Genomic DNA, 13,475 nt, shown 5'->3' on the forward strand with positions numbered 1-13,475 from the left:
CGTGACTGTACCAGGGTGACTTAAGTATGGCAATTTGCCTATGAATAAAAATAAATAAAAAATGTTTTAAGACATCAACAACTTACCTTGTCCTTGACAAGGCAGCTAGTGTTACAGCGAAAGCATAAACAGTACTGAGATGGAATTATGTCTACCTCACTAGCATGCCATGCACGCAGAGGTGTAAACCATTAGCGATAATGATGGCCCCTATAGATTGAGCCGACACTAGAAGTGCCTTGCACAAGCGGACCTGGATACATCACAATTTATCATTGTTATATGTAAATTGTGAGCTTATATCCTCACTTTGCTAGATTCCCACAACTATGTGCCAATGTCATTGATTTGAAGTCAATGGCGGGACCTTGGCACCGGTTAGAATCCTTGATTCTCATGAATGCTGTCAAAGAACTTTGCTTTGTACAATAGGAAATCCTTTCCAACTTAAAGGTTAAAATGTAGAGAAATAAGAAAATTTGAAGTTGTCTAACCTGGTTGCTCTGTTGTGGCCAGTTGTCTTGAGTTTTCAAAATAAAAACTCGCCTTGAATCTGGCTCATAGCTAGATCTGCTGCGAGAGAGATTTGTTGTATGCACAATATATACCATCTTGGCAATAATGAAATAACCTGCACACACTTGCCAAGTCCTCTCCCAAGTTCTTATGCTCGTAGCATATTCCAAACGTGGGAACTCTTGTCTTTCCATGATACATCTCAGTAGACCCACTTTGGATGCTACCATTGTTCATAGCTACAAATACTCTTGCTCACAGACAAATGTCATAGGAAAAGAAAGTCAACCTTGTCGAGCATTTAGAAATAATCGACCTTGACAATTCTCGGGGGGTTCACTATGTGTAAAACTACCATATCACGTGCGTTCAAGGCATGTTTGTAAAACCCTTTATCTGTGAATTTTGTTAAGCATATAATGTACCCTTTTTTAAAAAAAATCTGTAAGTTTTTTTCAAATTTGAAAACATAATGCCCTTTTGTATATATATTTCTGTAAGTTTCAAGAACTTTAAATACCCTTCCGTTGAACTCACGTGATAGGTTACATTTTTATTAGGTGACCTCCCTGGGGACGAATTATACCACGTATTGAAAAGGAGAAAAATGCTTGCAAAGCATGTACCTCATACCTGCTTGTCTTGATTATGGTTGTCCTTGACCATACAGATTTGTCTTGATTTATGGAACCTCTGGAAAACTTTTTCCTAGGACAAGAAAATAGCCAAAAACAAATTGAAGCTTCCATGGTAGGGAATTTGAACTCGCATGCGACGATGGGGACCTCTCCATCCCTTGCGGCAGTGTCGAAATTTACCCAGCTCGGCCTCGTATATCTATTTGGAACTAGTGTCATGCAATTTGATGCAGGTGTGATGGCGGTCCTTTGTGTGCAGGGGGGTTTTCCCACGGCCTTTGGCAACTTGGTTCTCCTTTTTTGTGCATGTAATTGCTCCCATGGGCATCATTGGCCCTTTCCTCCACCGCCCCTATGTGGATGCTCCATGCATGTTTTGCATGGCCCTTACCGCACGTGACTTGCCCCTCGATTTGTAAGCAAAGAGAGAGAGAGAGAGAGAGAGAGAGAGAGAGAGAGAGAGAGAGAGAGAGAGAGAGAGAGAGAGAGAGAGAGAGAGAGAGAGAGATCAGAGAGAGAGATCAGAGAGAGAGAGAGAGAAGAAGAAGAAGAAGAATAAGATCCATGCCTACTTTCCCCCTCCTCCATAGCTCACCGCTCCCCTGAGCTCTGATACCAATGTGAGAAACTCGAGAACCGCGTTCAGAGATTTTCTGCCCTGTCACCCATTATATAGGCCCATGACCTCCCTAGATTTTCCCTTGGCATTACACCCCCTCTAAATTGATAGCACTAAGCTCTAAGTGGTTTGCATACCTCAGTGCTTCATGATCACTTACTAGTGATTGACAATGAAGATCACAAAAGGCGTTCTCATCCATATGTAGTTGTATATGGCTATAGTCATACACTTGCACGATTCTCTCTTTAGATATAGCCCGATCCTTTAAAAGAAATTCTAGACTTCTCTCATTTTCCTTCTCTACTGCGTACTTGTCCATCCATGGAGCTTCATTAGCTTCTTTATATTCTTTTGCTTTGAGGTTTGCACAAGTTTTCTTTCGAGATTTATTCATACCACCTTGTCTTTCACAACAAACCTTGATCTTCTTGTTTTTTGGAACACCTAAATCTCAAAAATCATTCCCTATTTATAAAACCATAGGCCTATCACCCACTTGTACAACTACTACTTCAAAATTTGTCTAGGTGTGCCTATATGTGCCAATAAGTCCCTATATTTTCTCACATAATTTTGGATCTACTAATTGCTCAAATTCTTTGATCATGTGCTCTATCAAAACGCATTTAAGTTCCATACTTGAATTGTAGCATGCATGCATGCATCGCCATCCTACCCAATAAACATAACACTTTCAACAGAAACTTTATCTAAAGATTCTTCCACTGCTTTGTCCTCTTTTTCCTTCTTTATCTTGATTTCATATGGTTCATGCATACTCCTAGACTATCTAGATTACCTTTTAAAAAATCTAGAAATAGTGGACATTCAATCAAACATGGTTTCTGAAATCCTTGTAGTAGCTCAATCCACTTTTCTTGTATTTGGTGCATAAAAGTAGCAAATTGTTGTATCATCTCCTATATCATTGTATCTTGTGGCGGCATAGTCATATTTCAAAGCACAATTTTCCCACCCTCGCTTGCTTCACATTAGGTTCACCAAAGATACATGTTTGCAAGGTGAGGCAGGTTAGGAATGGGCTACTCGCTATGGGAAAAGAGTGAGAGAAAATGTACAACACAAAAGACTAGAACAATTGACCCCTAAATGCTTGAAAGTGATAGTGCCTAACAAACTAGAAATGGATTAGAAAAGTTGCAGTTAAGGGTATTGAGCTATCCTAATTAATCTCGATGTGCTCGTGAGAAAAATAGTGAGTAAAGCTGCTAATAAGGGGAGCATGGTGGAGGGATTAAACTTCCTCGTCGCGCTCTATACTCTGCCCCTTGGTTTATGCAATCTTTTTCTTTACTACCTTCCCTTACTCTTTGCCGTACACAAGATTAAAAAGAAAAAATAGAAACCTTGATGCTCCCGATCTAGAATAAGAGTCATAGTTCCTCAAAGATGTCAATGGATAGGGGTTTGAGGAGCGAGGTTGGAAGGTATGGGGCCTTTTGTTGTGGAGAGAGAGAGAGAGAGAGAGAGAGAGAGAGAGAGAGAGAGAGAGAGAGAGAGAGAGAGAGAGAGAGAGAGAGAGAGAGAGAGAGAGAGAGAGAGAGAGAGAGAGAGAAATGAAATGATATATTAATAACGTCTTCAAAAGGCCAAAGTGACCTATGAGACAAAAAAGTTTACAAATGGTGAATCTGATATAATGTCTGTGTAAAGACTGAAAAATGAAACTGAACTGAGCTAAAGTGAAATGGAACAAAATGAAATGGGATGAAATAAAATGAAATGAAAGGCTAAGATACTGGAATCAAGATCCTATCCTACGATATCCAACATCAGCCTTTGGTGGAGCTTATCAATGTCCTCCTCAATGAGTACTCTGACTGAGCGTCTCCCATGTCGTGCCAGAATAGTCCGGACCCTCTGATGCAGCTTCCATCGATGTCTTGTTGACACTCGCAATTGTGGGCATCTAGATATCCCAAGCTCAGTGTCCGTGTCAATCAATGTACCTCTGGTAAAGGTGGACTGTGAAGTCTGGTGTGATGCCTGCTGAATGTCCCCCATATAGTTTGAAAAAATCTCCCTCTGTGAGTGTCTCATACTGTCTAGTCTCCTCAAGAGGCTCTCCCTATGTCTGTTTAGCTCCAATAAAAATAGCCGAAAGCATCTGTGATCTTGATATCTCATAACTTTGACCAGTGGTCCAAAACCCTCTCTGATGGAAACGACCTTGTATCTCATAGTAGACTGTGAAGTGACAGATGTGATGTAACTCTATCTCTGGCTCCTTATGGCATAGCTAAAAAATCCTGGCCTCTGTTGCTACTTCTCTAAATCTGTACCATCCTCAATTTCTAAATGATGTGACGATGTGCGCATCTATCCAATAGCACATTGTAATCCATGGGATAGATGAGTGTCCATGTAGGTGCGTTCGATCACAAAACCATCCTTTGTAAGCTCAAGGAGAATCTTCATTCCAAGCACATCATAGGTTGTATCCATGTCCTCCTAGTGTCTATCTGAATCAAATCCCATCTAATGAGCTGAGTGATCTCGGTTCATGTGAGAGACAAGGAGGGTGCGTCCAACGAATACTGGAAAGGGTGTAGTCTATCCATGTCAAAATCATGCAGCTTGAACCAAGCTGTCATCTATGCATACCAACAAGAGATGTATCCCTATGAGGCAAGCTGTCGAGAAGACTCCAAAGTTAGAAGGGCATATCTGTCTCTAGGGAGATCCTAGATACTGTGCATGAAAGAAATGGATCTGGTGAGTGCCTCAATGACCAATGGTGGAGTAGCGAGCTTTGTACGGATAATCTCATTTGGTGCAAAAGGATTGGCCCTAATCATCTGAAAAATTATAGAGATCAGAGGCCTCTCCATGCACTTCTATCCATCAGTACTGCCAGTCCTTTGGTTATGGCCGTCCACTGATGGCCCCCAAATCTGCACCCCATAAAGCATAGCTGATGTGAATAAAGTGTCAAAAACCAATGTTTCATTTGAATTTCCTGAAACTGAACCTGCGAACACATCCTCTCCATCTTACTTAAAGCCGCATACACTCTCATTAGCCAAGTCTCTGCTGCTCTCCTCAAAGGAAACACAGGGCCACTATAAACCACACCAAGGTAAGTGTATGCATCTGTATACTCCACCATCTCTTGACCATATGCAAAGGTAGGTGCAGATCGCTTGACCCACTGTGCTGTGGTGTTGATCAACACAATATCATTTTCATATAGTAACAATGAGATGCAGGTCCATAATAACTATGCTCCTTTGTCGCCTCTCCTCTCAATGTAATCTAAAACCTCATCCACATAAATACCAAATAAAGTAGGGGAGAGTGGACAACCTATTTCACCCCAATAGTGGAGTGGAAAAGCCGAGACACCCCCTCGGGAGTGCGGACCTGACCCACAAGTGTCCTATATAGGGCCATGATCCCCCAAATCAGCTCTGTGGATGGGTACACCCATCTCCTGTAACCTGCACATCAGTCAAGCTCTAGGGACTATGTCAAATGCTTTGTGGAAGTCCACAAAAGTACATTAAATCCTCCTACCATGTGATCTACCTTCCTGAATAATAGCTATGAGTGTCAATATGTGATCAAGAGTAGAAAAACCTATCCTGAAACCTACCTATCATGATGCTCGTATGCCTGCTCTCTCTTCCCATCTACTCAATTTCTTCTCAAGAATAGATGCATATAACCTGGCTAGTGTGTGCACAATCATAATGGTGTGATAGTTCCTAGGCATCATTGGATCTCTTATATTGAAAATAGGCACAACAACCGACATACTCCAAGTATTAGGAAAACCCTCACACATGGCTCGATCGAACATCAATGCAAGAAATTCTGCAAGCATATTTTGGGAATGTATAAAGGGCTCTGTTACCAATCCATCATGATCATATGCTCTCCTAGTCTTCATCTTGTCGATAACTTTCTTCACCATCTCAATGGTAAAGAAAATGCATGTCTCTGGACATGGCATCGGGGGGTCTGGTAGAGGCGATTGTCCTGGAACTGTGTAAAGAGATGCTCAATACTCACCCCAAGTCTCGGTGAATGTGATAGCCGGTGGAGGGGAGTGCTCATGAAAGAATCTCCATGCCTCACTCAAGTCCTGGCTCAAAATTAGCTTTACAACTCCTTCTCCAGCTGAGCGAGATAAGCCCTCTCCTTCCGTCGCACAAGCCGTCAAAAGGAAATTTGTGATTTTCTATGAGTAATGACTCCCAAAGACACCTCTCTGTGAAGTGTGTCTCTTGTTTCTCTAAACTCCTCATCATAACAACTATTTTGGGGCATGCCCCCAGAAAAAGGTATGTGCTTAGGCTGGCTGTGTGGATATGCCTTTGCTGCTGCATCATGTAATGTCTCTGTCAATATTTCGGTAAGCCCCTCAAATGGAAATCTCAGCTCCTCAGTAGAAAAGCGTCTATATATGCCATCTATGTAGACAAAATCAGTCTCTGACCTGAAATTGTATCGGGTATGTGTGGATGTTTGTGTCAATCGAGCTATGTTGAACTGAAAAGAGAAGGGAATGATCTAGTGCTACACCAATAGGCTTGGGCTCAACTATAAAATCCTAAACAGAGGGTATAAAACTAGGCCGAGCCTAAACATAATCCATTGAGCTAGCCCCATGTCTGTGAGGAAAACAAGTGAACCCACTCGATGTTGGAAATCTTTGTAGACTATTCAAAGTGGCCAGTCCATGTGCAGTCCCTATTTCTATAAAATATCCCCCATAACCCGTGTGCTCCTCATCCTGCAAAAACTTGGCCAAGACCATATCACTGACATCCAATTCTCTCAACATCTCTAGTGAGGTATCATAGAAGACTGTCTGAGAGTGGCCCATCCTGGCATTGAAGTCCTCCAGAAGGATAACATCCCCATCTCTAGAGAACTCCCATATATCCTCATCCAAAATCATATAAGGTGACTATCCCTTGGGGGATGCATAGTGAGATGTGCTTGGTGGGAAAAAAATATTGCAACGTAAAGTGGCCTCCCAGTCTCTGCTCTCACCTTGACCCACATATACCTCGCATGCTCATATCTACAGAAAATACGAATGAGGGGTTGCAACTCCTCTCTGAATAAGACTACCACACCTCTTGACCCACGTCCTCTATGCTTTGATCTCACCTCTCGTCTACAAGTAGTAGTCTCCTAATGATAAATCGACGCTCTAGGTAATGTGCCACCGGGAGTCTGGTGTGTCTCTGAGTAGAAAATAATGTCTCTTCCTTTGAAGCTATTCTCAAAGGCGCCCACATCTAGCTTCAATAACCCATTACAATTCCATGCTGCTAGTTTTAGGCTTGTCCCATAGGTCTTGCACCGTCATGCGGTGCTTTTTTTTTCTAGAATCACTACTCTTCCTCCTCTGTAAAAAACAATTTTTACTTTCTTTCTGGCTGCCTTGATCTCGGACATCTTCTCTTGCATGTGCATTATCTGTGCAAGGGTGAGATTATCCCCCAAGAAAATCCCTATCTTCTTGAGTGTTGTTCTTTTCTTCAAAAACTCCTTCCTAGCCTCCCAAGTAGGAAAGCGCATAATGAGCACTCTTTATTTGGAGTTACCTATCCCATCCTTCCCTTTCTTCCCCACTCTCCAAGCCGCTGTGTGAGTAGGCTCTGGGATGTTCATTCATTTCAGAAGTTCCTTAACTTCTTCTTCCACATTGTTAGTGTCTTTGAGACCCGTGACACATACATAAAGAGCTCTCGTCTTCCTCTTTTACTCCTCCTCCAAAATCAAGTTAATGATGGTAGATGGGGGTGTGGTAGTAGACATTCCACCTTTTTCTTTCTTTGCAGTCTCAATCCACTTCTCCGCTTCGTCCGCCTTCTTTTGTGTTTGGAAGAGCCTATCTGCCCACGAGGAAGCTTCCCGTGTTTTTTGTTGCTCCTCCTCCTTAAGAGTCTTTACGTGCTCTTTGATATTGTTCATTTTCTTGATCACTTTGGGTTGGTCATCTTTAGCCTTTTCTGATTTACTTTTGCACTCTTCAAACTCTCTCTTGAGTTCTTCAATCAGGGCATCATTTTCATTCATATGCTTCTCCATCTGTGATTTCAAAACCGCAAAGGTGGTGATTGTTGCATCCAATTCCTTTCTCCAAAGGACCTGTGTTACCTCTATTTTTCCCTCATCCTTTTTTGCATTTATGTTGTTAGTCCGTTATACCAATGGACTTTGCATGCCTCCTAGGATTTGACAAGTTCTTTTTCCATGTCCGCTCTCATGAGATTAAGTTCAACCCGAATCATCATCTGAACCTTTTCATACATGGTAAGTTTATTTTCATGTTGGTGTTAATAAACACCTCAAAAATTTATACATAGGTAGGGAAAATTATAAAAACACCAAGATATGAATATGAAATTCTATTCATCTTCTCCTATTGAGCTAGGTTGTGCCTTCTCCACAACATTGGATGGGATCTTTATTGCTTAATCAAGTCTTTCACCCCTTGAAGTATTTCACACAACTTCATACACTGTTAAGTATGGAGCCTTATTTACCCCTTGTAATGTTTTGTATTAAAAACGCACATTTGTAAGGCCCTTGTTATGAGGACAAGCCACCGTGCGTGAAGAAAAATCACTTGCCGGATACCAAAATTTCCACGGCCAAAATTTTTACCAGAATATTATGGCTGGACAACAACCTGAAAGTGGTCGAAAAACGGCCAGGGTCGGTTGACCGATGACCAGTGATCGAAAGTCAATGGCCGGTGGGCAGTGGCCGAATCCAATGGCCGGTGGCCGATTTTAAGATGGACTTGTCTTCTCAAGGATGGCCACACAAAGATAGGCGCATTGGAGAGTCCAGGTCGGACATAACACAAGGGTGGCTACACACGAATGCCTCTCATGAGAGAGGGTAGTCCTTTTGGCCTATAAAAGGAGGCCTCTTTTGCCACAAAAATAGATTGTGAAGCATCGTGGTGTATTGCGAAGTTGATGTGATGTGGTGAGAGTGAAGCAAGGCTGGAGCTCCATTAAGGGTATAATTCCTTTGTAACTTACTTCTTATTTGGAGTACTAAAGACATTAAGTGGCTGCTTTCTCCTGGATGTAACCCACATTGGGTGAACCACGTATATGGTGTGTGCTCTCTCTCTCTCTACTCTATAATCTCTCGTGTGTGAAACTTTCTCTTTCTCCATTAAATAAGCTACTCATTTATCTACTTAGCTACGTCCTATTTCCTAACAATTGGTATCAGAGCAGGGTTTGCTCGTAGCTAAAGTATCTCAAGGAAAGGATTCCTTGAATTGAGTGGGAGTAATGGCGAAAGAAGGGAAGCTCAAGATTGAGAATTTCAACGGCAAGAACTACCAACATTGGAAGATGCAGATTGAAGGCTATCTCTGCCAGAAGGACCTTTCTTTTCCACTTGGCGGTCTTGCAAAGAAGCCCGTAACAATGGTAGATGAAGCATGGATTGTCCTTGACCAAAAGGCATTAGGAACAATCCAACTAAGCCTGGCATCAACGGTGTCTTTCAACGTTTCAAAGATGAAGACCACAGAGGACTTGATGAAGTCACTTGACGGTCTCTACGAGAAACCATCGGCATGCAATAAGATATTTCTCATGAAGCACTTGTTCAATCTAAAGATGGCAGAGAATGGTTCAGTTGAAGACCACCTAAATGACTTTAACACCAACATAATTCAACTTTAATAAAAAAAAATCAATTTCGATGAAGAAGTGCGAGCTCTCCTTATACTATCGTCTCTATTGGATAGTTGGGACAACCTTGTGATGGCTGTAAGTAGTTCTATCTCTAGCAAAAATACTCTTAAGTTTGATGATGTTGTGGGTATTCTCCCAAGCAAGGAAATGCAAAGAAGAAGCACAGGTGAATCATCAAGTGTTGCACTGTCAATGGAAACAAGAGGAAGGCCTAAGGAGAGGTTCAAAAACCAAAAGGGTTGTGATCACTCAAGGCGGAGCAAGTCACACACAAAGTCAGTTATTGAATGTTGGAACTGCGGCAAGAAGGGCCATGTCAAGAAGGATTTTCGGTCCAAGAAGAAGAAGGAGTTGGACTCTCAAGAGAACAAGCCAAATTTCAAGGCCAATGTGGCAGGTAAAGTAGAGCAAGATGCTCTAATTCTCTCATTAGACAATGTGTATAATTCTTGGATAGTAGATTCCATGCAACATTTTCAAGATTACACCAAAGGTAATTCTGGGTATGTATACTTGGGAGATGATGAAGCTTGTGAAATTTTTGGAAAAGGTACAATTTGTGTCAAAACTGCTAACGAAAATGAATGGAAGCTTAAAGATGTTAGGCGTGTTCCTTCTCTTCACAAAAATTTGATCTCTATAGGACAATTGGACGATGAAGTTCATGACATTGCATTCAAAAACAAACGATGGAAGATCTCAAAGGGATCTTTCGTGGTTTCCAAGGGAGAAAAGGTCGGTATACTTTACTTGTGTACTGTCAACACACAATCTTCAACTTGTGCAATAGCTAGAGAAGTCGACATTGCGGTGTGGCACTATTGGCTTGGGCATATGAGTACCAAAGGAATGCAAATCCTTTAATCAAATAAGCTTCTACCAGGTTTGAAAGATGTGGACTTAGAGTTCTATATGGATTGTGTTTATGGTAAACAAAAGAGGGTAAAATTCCTAAAATCCGGAAATGAAAGAAAAAATAAAAAACTTGAATTGCTTCATTCTGATGTTTGGGGTCCTGCAATCTTGCGAGTACACCATCCCCTGGTGGCTTGTTGTACTATGTAACATTCATAAACGATGAAACTAGAAAATCATGGGTTTATGTCATGAAGAATAAATTTGGTGTGTTTTTCATATTTCAAAGGTAGAAAGCCTTTGTGGAGAATGAAGTAGGTACCAAGATTAAATGCCTCAGATCTGACAATGAAGGCAAATATTGCAGCCACGCTTTTGAAATCTTTTGTGCTAGCAATGACATTTGGAGGCAAAGGACAACCCCAAGGACACCTCAACAAAAGGGGATTTCCAAAAGGATGAACAGAGCAATCATGGAGCCAACACGAAGCATGCGGCTACATGTAGGCTTACCACTTGAGCTTTGGGCAGAAGTAGTAAGTACATCTCTATACTTGATCAACCGATCACCCTCAACGACATTAGATGGGGGAGTTCCAGAGGAGGCATGGACAGGTAAACCAGTCAACTATTCATTTTTCAAAGTGTTTGGGTGTGAGGTTTTCATGCACATAGATAAAAGCCTCAGATCAAAGCTAGATGCAAAGTCCAAAAAATGTTTCTTCATTGGCTATGGAGAAGGTTACTTTGGGTATCGCCTATGGAATCCTGAAGATGGTAAAATATTTAGAAGTAGGGATGTAATTTTCAATGAACAAAACATGTACAAAGATTCCTTGAAAAGAAAACAAACAAAATAAATAGGTGACGAGTACATGGAGCTTGAGGACAGTGAAGACTCAAGGAGTGCAAACGGTGACAGCGTACAACAACTTCAACTAGATGAGGAGCCTCAACCTATTCCCCGAAGATCTATAAGAGCAAGTAGACCTCCAAAAAGGTTCATTCCTTCCTTGAACCATCTCTTGATCTCAGATTTGGGAGAGCCAGAATCATACAAAGAAGCTATGTATCACGAATCCAAAGAAGAATGGATGAAGAGCATGCAAGTGGAGATGGACTCATTATATCGCAACCAGACACGGGAGTTGATTGAGTTGCCTAAGGGTAAGCGGGCACTATAGAACAAATGGGTGTATAAGTTGAAGGAAGAAGAAGGTGGAAATAAAAGTTACAAGTCCAAGCTTGTGGTAAAAGAGTTTTCTAAAAAAAAGGTATTGATTTCAATGAAATATTTTCTCCTATTGTAAAACGGAACTCAATTAGACTTGTCTTAAGCCTTTTGGTTGCTCATGAGTTAAATTTTGAGCAAATGGATGTAAATACGGCATTCCCTCACGGCGACTTGGAGGAGAAAATTTACATGCTTCAACCAAAGGGGTATGAAGTAAAGGGTAAGGAGAAAATGGTTTGTAAATTAAAGAAGAGCTTGTATGGTTTAAATCAAGCATCAAGAAAATGGTACCTGAAGTTTGATTGATGGATGCTAGATCATGGATTCAGAAGACGAAACTCAAATCATTGCTTCTACACAAAGAATTTGGGAGATGGGAAGTTCATCATCCTAATGTTGTATGTTGATAACATGTTGATTGTAAGTGCTAACATGCAGGACATCAAAGACCTAAAAGAGGAGTTGTCTAAATCTTGAAAAATTTAGGTGTTGCAAAGAGGATACTTGGTATGAAGATATCAAGGGATAGGACGAAGAAGACAATAAAGCTATCTCAAGAGGATTACATCAAGAAGGTACTAGAAAGGTTTGCAATGCAAAATGAAAAAAACGATTTCTACAACGTTTGCTAGTCACTTTAAACTAACCAAGGATATGTGTCCAAAGACACAAGAGGAGATAGCCTATAAGTCTAAAAATCCATATGTTGTAGCGGTAGGTTCTCTTATGTATGCTATGGTCTGGACAAGGCCAGACATTGCACATGCAGTAGGAATTGTAAGTAGGTTCATGGAAAACCTAGGTAAAGAGCACCGGCAAGCTGTGAAGTGGATACTTAGGTATCTAAAAGGGACAACAACAAATGCTTTGTATTTGGGAGGAATTGATGATTGCAAGTTGGCAATCTCTTCATTACATCCTTCAATAGCCAATGGTGGTGTTATTGTGTTAATGCATTCCTCTTATGCTCTTTCATCATTCTGTTTTGATGGCCTAGATTTGTCCTTGAGTTCAATGCATTGAACAATACTACATTGTTGTGTGGCATACTATCATGGCATAAATCTCCTAGTCCATGGTTTTCTGTTGTTTCCAGATTTTGTAAGCATAATGCAAGGGAGCCAATTGTAGCGTTGGGATCTGTAGGCCAGAGATCATTAAGAGAGAAATGACCATACATCTCATGGTCATGTGTTATCATACCTACTAATGATACTTGCAATTGATATGCATTTAAATAGCCTTTTGAGTTTACCAAAAATCTAGGTATTGCTATCTCCATTTTATCATGTATAATGCATAAATACTTATACTTTTGCAATTGGGAGAACTTACACAAGGTGTAGTACACATTCCTACAACTTTGTTGTTGCATCATGTGAATTCTAGATTCATCCTTTAAACGTGCAATCAGTTCATCATCCTTTGTTGACTCTAGTTGAGACTTTATCCAACTACACATAACACATTTGAAGAACTCACTTGTTTATTACAATGTCACATTAGCAAACTCTGTATTCCAAATTCTATTGAATGTAGTGCTAGAAATTGGCTTGAGACTCATACTCACAAGTCTTGAGACTCATACTCACAAGTGTTTTATTGGAGTCATGTGAAACGTCTATTTGCTTGTACGTGTTTGGTACTGCAAGAAAGATATCTTTGGAACCATCTTGGCTAGAAATTGGCTTGAGACTCATACTCACAAGTGTTTTATTGGCATCATGTAAAACGTCTATTTTCTTGTACGTGTTTAGTATTTCAAGAAAGATATCTTTGGAACCATCTTCCATAGTTCTACTCTTATGTGTCATTCTCTCTGATGTTTTGTCTACAAAGGAGCAAAGACACCTTGTGGCCTTAGGGCCATAGGTTCTCTAGCTAACAAAAAGAACACATTGTGG

The 13,475-nt window shown here is 40.8% G+C and overlaps 1 pseudogene; it reads right to left on the reverse strand.

Annotated features, from left to right (window-relative positions):
* The window catches only part of LOC147452193 (uncharacterized), a 32,740-nt pseudogene extending 26,037 nt beyond the window's left edge, over positions 1-6,703 (reverse strand).
* Between the last annotated feature and the right edge of the window lie 6,772 nt (positions 6,704-13,475).

The sequence above is a fragment of the Adiantum capillus-veneris genome, chromosome 8 (assembly GCF_014529385.1).
Source record: "Adiantum capillus-veneris isolate H3 chromosome 8, ASM1452938v2, whole genome shotgun sequence".
NCBI lineage: Eukaryota > Viridiplantae > Streptophyta > Polypodiopsida > Polypodiales > Pteridaceae > Adiantum > Adiantum capillus-veneris.